We start from the raw sequence: 9,329 nt of genomic DNA, 5'->3' as shown, positions 1-9,329 counted from the left end.
TTATAAACGAGCAGAGCCGACTGACATTTACTGCGTGGAGTCAAACATCTTCTTCAGACCTACAGGCACAGCCGTGACATAAGTAGGGGGAGAACCCTTGCTTGTAGCCCCGCTCCAAAAGTATTACTACATCTACACCCAGTCTTGTTTTCCTTTGAGTAGGAAAACAGCCTTGAATCTGTGCAGGTGCTGCACAGAATATATGAAGGAATGCAGAATCCAAGACCTCTGAGCACCATGGAAGAGGCAGCAGAGCAATGGAGTTTTCAAATTCTGGAAGAGGAAAAAATATATCTGAAATCATGACCTTTTTTGAGATTTTTAATACAAACATATTTCTAGTTTGATCCTAGACATTTTGTCTCCTCAAAATGAGGAGTTCCTCAATCAGGCTGCACCAGGTAGTGCCAAGTCCTGGTAGAAGGAGGTAAGATTGTCACCTTTTCCCACAGCCGTGTTTATCACTATTGTCCTCATCATCATAGATACCACCTTCATCATCATCATCATACACATCACCTTCATCATTATCATCATAGACATCACCTTCATCATCATCATCATACACATCACCTTCATCATCATCATAGACAACACCTACATCACCACCACCACCACCATCATCATCATACACATCACCTTCATCATCATCATACACATCACCTTCATCATCATCACCATCATCATAGACATCACCTTCATCATCATCATAGACAACACCTACATCATCATCATCATAGACATCACCTTCATCATCATCACCATCACCTTCATCGCCATCATCTTCATCATCATCCTCATAGTGAACCCTTATAGCACAGCAACAATGTGCAGACCTTATTCGAAGTGCCTACCCACAGTAATTCATTAAATCCCTACAATGATCCTATCGGGATATATGCAATTTGTCATCACTGCTTTGCAGATGAGGAAGTGAAGTGAAGCCCAGAGAGGTGATTAAGTTCCCACGGTCACACAGTTTCTGAGTAGGGGAGTAAAGATTCACACCAGGAAGTCATACTCCAGCATCCACGTTTCCAACCACTGCACCGTACAGCCACACTATGTCCTAATATTCCAAAAGAAAAATATTTTGCAAAATATTTTTCTTTCTCTTCTTTCTCATTCACTCACCTCAGACACATGGCTCACATTCACAGGTGCCACTGAAGGGCACCTTTTTAAGTTTTTACAGTGATTTTGTGTGCGACGATTCAAAGGCTTTGGAAACCTTCCCAGTCTCGTGGCATTTTCCTTGCAAGAGAATGCTTCTTTCTTTAATAGAAAAAAACCTTCGTATTCCATCCCAGCTTGAGCCTTTATCAATGGTCCCTTCTGGTACGCCACAATAATAAAGCATGGGAGCAGTGGGCCGATATGCCCAGCATACTCTCATTAGGAGAGAAATAGTACCACTCACACTTTGCTCTGCCTGAAATAAAGTCCAAGGCGCCTTACGAAGAATTTTAAATTTGCGAGTCCATGTGGAACAAGAAAACAAAATCACTGTGCAGTGAAAGTGTTTATAACAATTTACAGGGCACACTTTTTTTTCTAGTTGAGGGGAAAATATGATGTAGAGGCAATTAGATATAAACTTTTGGCAGGGACTCAAGAATGACGAATACAAGAAAACATAAATGTAATGAGGAGCCAACAAAACTTCTCCATATGTTACTTTCCCAGCACACTTGAGTTAAGATGACTATAAAATGTGTTGCCAGATAGGTTATGCCATGGTTGCATAGAAAAGAATTCTTGCTAGATTGTTTTTTGCCACGTTAGCTACGCCAAACAGGAACTAATAAACAAGTATATACATAGTAACCATTATGCAGTCAAACAAGTAATGATTTAACCTGAATATACTGTCGCAATTTGGTCTTTTGCAAGGTTGAAATACATAGTGAAGAGGAACATGGTATCAAGGAGAAAAACAACTTTGTGAAGGATGCTGAAACCAGAAAAGAAACATACCAAGATAGTGACAAAATCTGACATCGGAGCTCTGTCAGGGAGGGCCGTGTCTGCTGCCGACCCGTTTGCTGGCCCCGAAAGGAAAACGTATGACTGGTCCAGCAGAGGAAAACGCCAGTGGTGATTGCTGGCTGCAGGCACAGCTGCATCCAGGAGCTCGTGCGAACTGGCCTGAGGTCCTGTCCCGCAGCTTTGCCCTCCCCACGTCAGTCTTTTCCTCAGCCCCTCTGCTCACGCTGGAAAGTTGTGGGAAGTCATTAGCAGCTCCAGGCGTGGGCTCCCTCTCTGACTCATTGTGACTATGTCTTCAGACTCATTTCCGATAAACACCACAGAGAAATCGCAACCACCTAAATCTCAGTTAACAAGGAATGGGAGAGAAAGCCTGATTAGTTTATGCAAACGAATATAAAGGACAAAGGGGCACCTCCAGGAGAGAACACTACCCCAGGGAACCCTGGCTTGCTGCAGATATTTAAGGGGCGAAATCCTCAACATGATAGGGATTTTAGGAAATGTAAAGAAATCCAAGATTACTTCTTCCCTGGTAATGGAAGCAAGTCATCAAACTATAAATTTTAGAGGCTTCAGAACCACCCCCAAATTCTTCAGAACTGGCAGAATAAACATTCCTATTTTGTAGGACTGCGTAGCAGCCGAAAGAATGAGTAAGGATCTGCAGGTGCTAACGCGGAGACTCTCCAAGACAAGCCGCGTGAAAACAAACGAGTGACAGAACCGTCGGAATAATGTGACACCATTCGTGTAAAAACACACACAGACACATGCACTTTCTCTCTGGTACACACATAAAGGTATGTAGAGGCACAGGAAAGTTCTGGGAAGAAAGAGAGGAGAATACGCCTCTGGAAACAGAGGAGGGGGTCAGAAGTCGGAGGCCCTTGTATGTAATATTTCACATCTTTACAGGAAGTATGCGTCCCACACATGACGTAGGCCATTAAAATCCTGTTTTATAAAAGTTTGGAGCACATAGTAGGGCATTTCATTTTAAGAAACCAGCTGTTAGGGGCGCCTGGGTGGCTCAGATGGTTAAGCGTCTGCCTTCAGCTCAGGTCATGATCTCAGGGTCCTGGGATCGAGCCCCCGCATCGGGCTCCCTGCTCAGTGGGGAGTCTGCTTCTCCCGTTCCCTCTGCCTCTCCCCTTGCTTGTGCTCTCTCTCCCTCTCAAGTAAATAAACCAATCTTTAAAAAAAAAAGAAAGAAAGAAACCAGCTGTTACATGCTTCTTTTTTTTTTCCATATATACATAATTCCACCTTACAACATTCAGGAATTTGAGATGAATGGCAGAGGCAGCCCCTCCTCCCAAACCACACAAACCAGGAGTACCTCTTGCTTCGGCTTACATGCAGAAAACAAAGACCATTCTCTACCAATCTGAAGACTTTAAAATAGCAGATGAAAGAATGCCATATGTTCTTAAAGCTCCTGACCTCTCTCCATGTCTATATTTAGCATGAGATTCTTCAGATGAATAACTGCTTGTTTGGGGAAACGTCAGCTGCCCCACTCCGCGTCTGCCTTCTTTAGTCAGAAACGGGTGTTTGGAAAACCAAAGTCCCCACTTTGTATTGTCCGGTTGGGCCCTCGTGGGAACTAGCCATCAGTCGGAAACACGTTTCAAGGACGGTGCGTGATTGCTCACGGGGGGTGAGAAGGGACGTGGATTGGCCCACCGCGTGACTCCTGACCCGGGGCATCCACAGCCTTGCTGGCGGGACAGCCGGGGCCCAGCGGCGAGGGACAGCGGGCAGGAGAGAAGCGGTGTGTGGCAAGCAGCTGCAGGCCGCGTGCAGCTGAGGGCACCTCTCCCCGCTCGCAGCTGTGGGAGGAGCCGTGGTGCCCAGGCAGGGGCTGGGCGGTGGGTAGTCTGACCTGCTTCATACAGTGCAGTTCTGCAGAGGCTTTGCTTCGGCAAATGGGCCCCAGCGCTGCGTAGGATGGTGTGTTCAGTGTTTACATGGGTCCTGCCCCCACGGCTCCCCAAAACTCTCCCATGTGCCCACCCACTACCCTGTGCCGGGAGAGCCCCCACGTCTGCTCTGCCTCCGGGCCACACACAAAGGCTTGAGTCAGCGGACGGGAATCGACAGAAGGTTCCCGTGAGCGTTCCTTACGCTCCGTGTGGAAGGAGCCTGACGCATAGAGACCGGATCAACAAGCGATCTCTTGCCCTCCGGCTTCAGTCGGGTTCTGGGAGGCAGGCCTCTACGGATCAGGGGCTGCCCGGGGAGGCCTGGTGTCCCTGGGAGGGGTGTGAGGAGCTGGTTCTGGGAGGCAGGAAGAAGCTGGAAAACTCAGGGTAGAGAGCCATTTCTGGGACCATGAGGCTTCCGAAAAGAGGAGGTGCAAATGGCCAAAGATCACACAAGCGACTGAGCAACATCATTAGTCATGAGGAAATACGAATTAAAACCAGCGTGATTTCCCACTCTGCACACCCCAGAATGGCTAAAACAACACGGGCTGACTACCCCAAGTGTTGGCGAGGACACGGGAGAGTCTGAGCTCACACACGTTGCTGGGAAGGTGAGGACCGGCCGTGTCTGCCACAGTAACACCCTAAGGGAGAGCTGCTGGGTCCCAGAGGGTCAGAAAGCAGGAGGACGTGCTTGGGAGGAGACACACCGGTCCTGGGAATAGGGTTCTTTCCACAAGGCACACGTGAGGGCTCCATTTTGCAAGACTTCTGATTTCTCTGGGGTTTTTTGTTTTTGTTTTTTTGGAGAAGCTGGAAATTCTAAATTTTGTTTAAAACCTTTGTATGGTCCAACATTGCCAGCTAATGTGAATATTCTGAAAAGATGTGTGCAGTCCAAAGAAGGCCTGAGGCCTGCCAGTTTTCAGGCTCTGTGAAGGGAGCAGTATGGACCAATTTACGAAAGTGATTTGACAAAGAAAATAAAACCACCCGGCGCAGAGATCATCACAGTCATTTAAATGCCTGAGGCAGTGAGCGTGGCCACCTCAGCCCCTCCCCAGTCCATGCTCAGGATTAACCACTCCGGCAGAGCTGAGCACCGCCGAGCCCCACCTGGAGGGGGAGGTCAACCGGTCTCTGCCCCGCCACGCCTTTCAAGACGCACACACCTGCGAGGCTCTTGGAGCTCCTTAGGCCTCACTCCCGTGACCCCCCTAAGTGATACAAAGTGGTGCTCTGGGGGGCGCCTGGGAGGCTCAGTCGGTTGAGCATCTGACTCTTGATCTTGGCTCAGGTCTTGATCCCAGGGCTGTGAGGTTGAGCCCCACGTCGGGGTCCATGCGGGGCGTGGGATTTCCCTAAGATTCTTTCTCTCCCTCTCCCTCTGCCCTATGCCCCCATAAAAAAAAATGGTGTTCTACGAAGATGTGAAGACATCCATTCTCGATGAGGAAAACAGAACTTGCAACTCAGAAAAAGACGATTTCTACTTTTAGCTTCCTTGATAAGTCTGCATTCCCTCGTGGTGTTAAATGTTGCTTAGATTTATAATAGAAAGCAATTAACAGACAAATTCACCACCTTCAGCTAATGTGGATCCCTTCAAAATGCAATGTTTCTCCAGAAACAGATGAAAGCCAGGCTTAAGGGATCATTGTGTGAGGCAATTCCTTTCATATCTTTTAAAAAAATGATTACAGACAAATTTGCTTTGCCAAAAAGCCAACGCCTAGTACACTTGTACTTTATTTTCCTGGCATCCCTCAGTCCCTTAATTTTTTTGCAATTAGGGGAATATTTGATGATGATAGCAGCTCACTTTGGGGCCAGGTTACCCTCCTCCCTTCTCCTCCCTCCCTGGCCCCTCCAACCCCTCCAGCTTTTCCCAAAATCGCCTCCCCATGGGGAAATTTAACCTCTGACCCCTGCAGCTTACTTTTACTGCCTGTGCGTTATCTTGATCCAAAATGTAGAGTCTCATTCCAAATTCTCCCAGCAAAAGGAGAGCATATTCCAAGTCAAGGCTGACCCCCGGCGATCCTCACACTGGATGGTAAATGCAATGGCAGCACAGGCCCAGGAGAGACAAGACCTGGGTGTGAACCCCAGCTCTGCTCCTTGCTAGCCGAACAGCCCCCTCTGTGGCCTGTGAAGCGTTGTTTCCTCATCTGTAAAATGGAGACAAGGGTGTTTATGCCCAGGGGCTGTGCTCAGGACTGAGATTGCCCCCCACCTCACCACCCCACCCCCCGTTGCCTGAAAGCCTGAGAAAGAATGATATTCCCAAGACCCCTCCGTATGCAGGTCCAGCTCCAGGGGCGAGGCGCCTCTCCGGCCTTCGCATCCCAAGAGACACCGGGCAGGCCGCTCACATCCTGGCCTCAGCTGCGACTCCTCCAGCCCGGCCTTCCTGAGCCACCCTGGTTGGCTCTGTTACCCAAGCCCGACCCTCCAGCCCCCCGACAATTCTGCGAACTCTCAACATTCTTTCAAAATGTTCCTTTTTGCACAAGAGAGTCCGTGTCAATCTACGGTTCGCAACCAAGGGACTGACTAATATGCTTGATATCAGTGGGGGAAAATGTTTACGCATACTTTGTTCTCAGCCAAGCTGGCCACCCCCATCTCCCCACAACTAGATGTGATGCAACGGCCAAGCGGCACACCCTTGGCAAGGTCTCCACGAACTTGTCCTGTGAATTTACGACACTACAATCAGCCAGGCCTGGTCATCATTTGGCCATAAACTGTGCACTGGCAGAGCAGACCCGTGAGGGCGGTGACCTCCAAGAGTAATCTCTGATTTCTGAGCGTTCGGATAAACCCTGAGTTGCTTAGCAGAAGGGCCGGACACGGCCTCCTCCAGAGATTCTGCACCCATGTCTCCGTTCTGGAGATGGCATCTCAGGGGAGGGGACTCTCGGGGACCCTAAGGGACACTGTCTTCTTGCATCGACTCGGGCCAGCCGCAGTCCCGGCGCCATGCAGTGGGGATGGCTGCCCTGTGATTCTCTTCGCTCGGCTCTCTCCCCGGATCTGAAAGAAAGCCTGTTTTAGGTAAGACGAAGCCAGCAGCCCAAACAAGCACATCCAAAAGCATCGGATGCTGATGCAGAACAGGTGTTTATTTCTCGTTCACCGTTACCCCACTGCGTGGCTTCCTCGCGTGGCGATCCAGGGACCCGGTGTCCCCAGCCTGCTGCCTACAGCAAGCCAGGCACACGACACAGGGGACGGCTGCTGATGTGGAAGATTTACGGTCAGCCGTTGCACCCTCATGCCGTCGGCCACGCCTACCTGCCCAGGGGTCCAGGGCGTCACACCGTGTTCCCAGGAAGAAAGGAACGTGCTGGCCGACGGCAACCTCCGACACCTGGACACCCCAGGCTGGAATGAGCGAGACCCCAGCAAGCAGCCCCTCCGGGTGCGCTCCTGAGCAGCATGTTGCTGAGGGGACCGGGGTCCAGGTGGGGCAGCCTGTCTACTCCTGCGAGCTGAGTCCAGGACAAGACAGGAGCTGTGGCTCCAACCGGCCGCTCCAAGTTTGGCGTGCGGAAACACCAGAGCATTTGTTCAGGGGCTGAGATGACGAGCAGAGGGCGGGTCACTGGCCGGGGAGGTCAGGGTGGCAGTCTCCAGGCGGAGCCTACGGCAGGTCACTGGCTGACCCTCGGAGCTCTGAGGTCATGGGGCTCTCCGTCTCCTTGTTACCCGCACCCCCACCAACAGAAGGAAATGGACGCCACAGAACAGCTATCCCAATGTCCCGTCCACGCTCTGCACCCGACACAGATCAGGGAGGGAGCTCAGTACCTCCTTCCCCTGGAAACCCACCAAGCTGAGGGAGGGGAAGGGGACATTTGGCGTACCCAGCCCTCTCTGTGACGGTTTCCGGCTTCTCCGGCGCCAGCCCTGTGTCTCCAGGACTTTCAGCAGGAGAATCCTGTGCCGGCACCTGCTACGCGGTTCAGGCCGCCCTCTGGTGGGCAGTCCGGGGCACATCTCGGTTTCCTGGGCCCAAGGTCAGGCGTAGGATCTGTGCTCACACTTTGCAGGGGCGCGTGTGTCCGAGGAAACGTGCACAACTTCCTGTAGGGAGAGGAGAGCCTTCAGTCCCCACATCCCCATGGTGCGCACAGGGGCCTTACACCACCAGGCCGGCCGCTGACCCGGCGCTCTGCTCCCACCCTCCCAGGTCCTGCACCTCCCCTGGTCACGAGGAGGTATTCTCCCCCCCCCAGTGTTCCAGCCACGTGCCCCTGGGGGCTTTGCGCCACGGCTCCCTCCCTCCCCCCAGGCCCCATCCATCCCGCAAACCCCTGCCCCACACTCTTCCCTGACCCCTGCCCTCCGCTGCGCTACATTGCTCACAGCATTAGCAAGTTAGCAGTTACCCGTCTGTGTTTCCCAAACGACACCAGTAGCTTCAACGGGACAGGGGCCAAGTTCCATGTTACTCATGATTTCTCCTGCCACGCGGTGGGCACGCAGCATTCTTGAGTGAACAGAGGCCATGAACGAGGCCGTGAGGCTCCGTGTGGTGCCACCGTTCTCCAGTGTGGTCCAAGCACCAGCAGCGGCAGAATCCGCCAGAGCTGGTCCAAAACGCAGGCCCTGGGGCCGGTGAGTCAGTCTGCAGCCTGGCTCGCCTCCCTCGCCGACCCTCGGGCCTGTCGCAGCTGGAGAAGCGCCCCCTTCACTAAAACTCTGCCCCTTTCCCTTTTTTCAAACATCAAGGCCTAATAGCCTCTAAAATCTCAGGAACCTCTAAAGCAGCCACACGGGACAGCACCGTGGTCCCACAAGCCATCCTGATGGTTCCCAGGGCTCGGAGCCTGAGCTGTGTGCCCGCAGCCCCCACAGGTGATGGCCCCGTGACACCCACGCTGAGAAACGCTGTCGCCCGAGGAGCCACCCCAGAGTCTGGCTCGCTGTGCTACGTTTCATTTCATATGTTCAGTCCCTGGTCTGCCAGAGACACCATCTCATTTCCGCTCGGTACATTACGGGATTTCAGGTCATGGGTCCATGCACGTAACAATCTCCCGAAAAGCCTCATAGGGAGTGCGAGCAGGTAACTGCTCCTCGTCAAAGTGCTCACACCTGCCCCCGCTTGAAATAGGGCTTCCCAGCAGGGCTGTTCCCAGACAGGCTGGCTGGGGGGTGATGACGGGCAGGCCGGTGGAGTGACGGGCAGGCCGGGAGGGTGACGGGCTGGCCGGGAAGGTGATGGACAGGCCAGGGGCGTGACAGGCAGGCTGGGGGTTGACAGGCTGGCCGGCGGGGCGACGGGCTAGCCGGCAGGGTCACGGACAGGCCGGCGGGGTGACGGGCAGGCCGGCGGGGTGACAGGCAGGCTGGCGGGGTGACGGGCTGGTGGGGTGACGGGCTGACCGGCGGGGTGAC

At 52.6% G+C, this 9,329-nt stretch overlaps 1 long non-coding RNA gene across 1 annotated transcript in view; it reads right to left on the bottom strand.

The window, feature by feature from the left end:
- LOC112813614 (uncharacterized) overlaps positions 1–9,329 on the bottom strand; it is a 17,717-nt gene continuing 8,388 nt past the window's right edge. Inside the window, exons 3-6 of the long non-coding RNA XR_003205550.2 lie at positions 7,793–8,012; positions 5,860–6,091; positions 1,978–2,327; positions 1–273 (exon numbers count right to left, since the gene is read on the bottom strand). This is a non-coding gene — a long non-coding RNA (uncharacterized lncRNA). The remainder of the gene's footprint in view (positions 274–1,977; positions 2,328–5,859; positions 6,092–7,792; positions 8,013–9,329) is intronic.

Source organism: Callorhinus ursinus, unplaced genomic scaffold (genome assembly GCF_003265705.2).
Source record: "Callorhinus ursinus isolate GAN/ISIS: 27379988/994484 unplaced genomic scaffold, GSC_fseal_2.0 scaffold97, whole genome shotgun sequence".
NCBI classification, from domain to species: Eukaryota; Metazoa; Chordata; class Mammalia; order Carnivora; family Otariidae; genus Callorhinus; species Callorhinus ursinus.
Note: the sequence above shows the minus strand (reverse complement) of the source record. Positions and strands in the feature narration are given on the sequence as shown.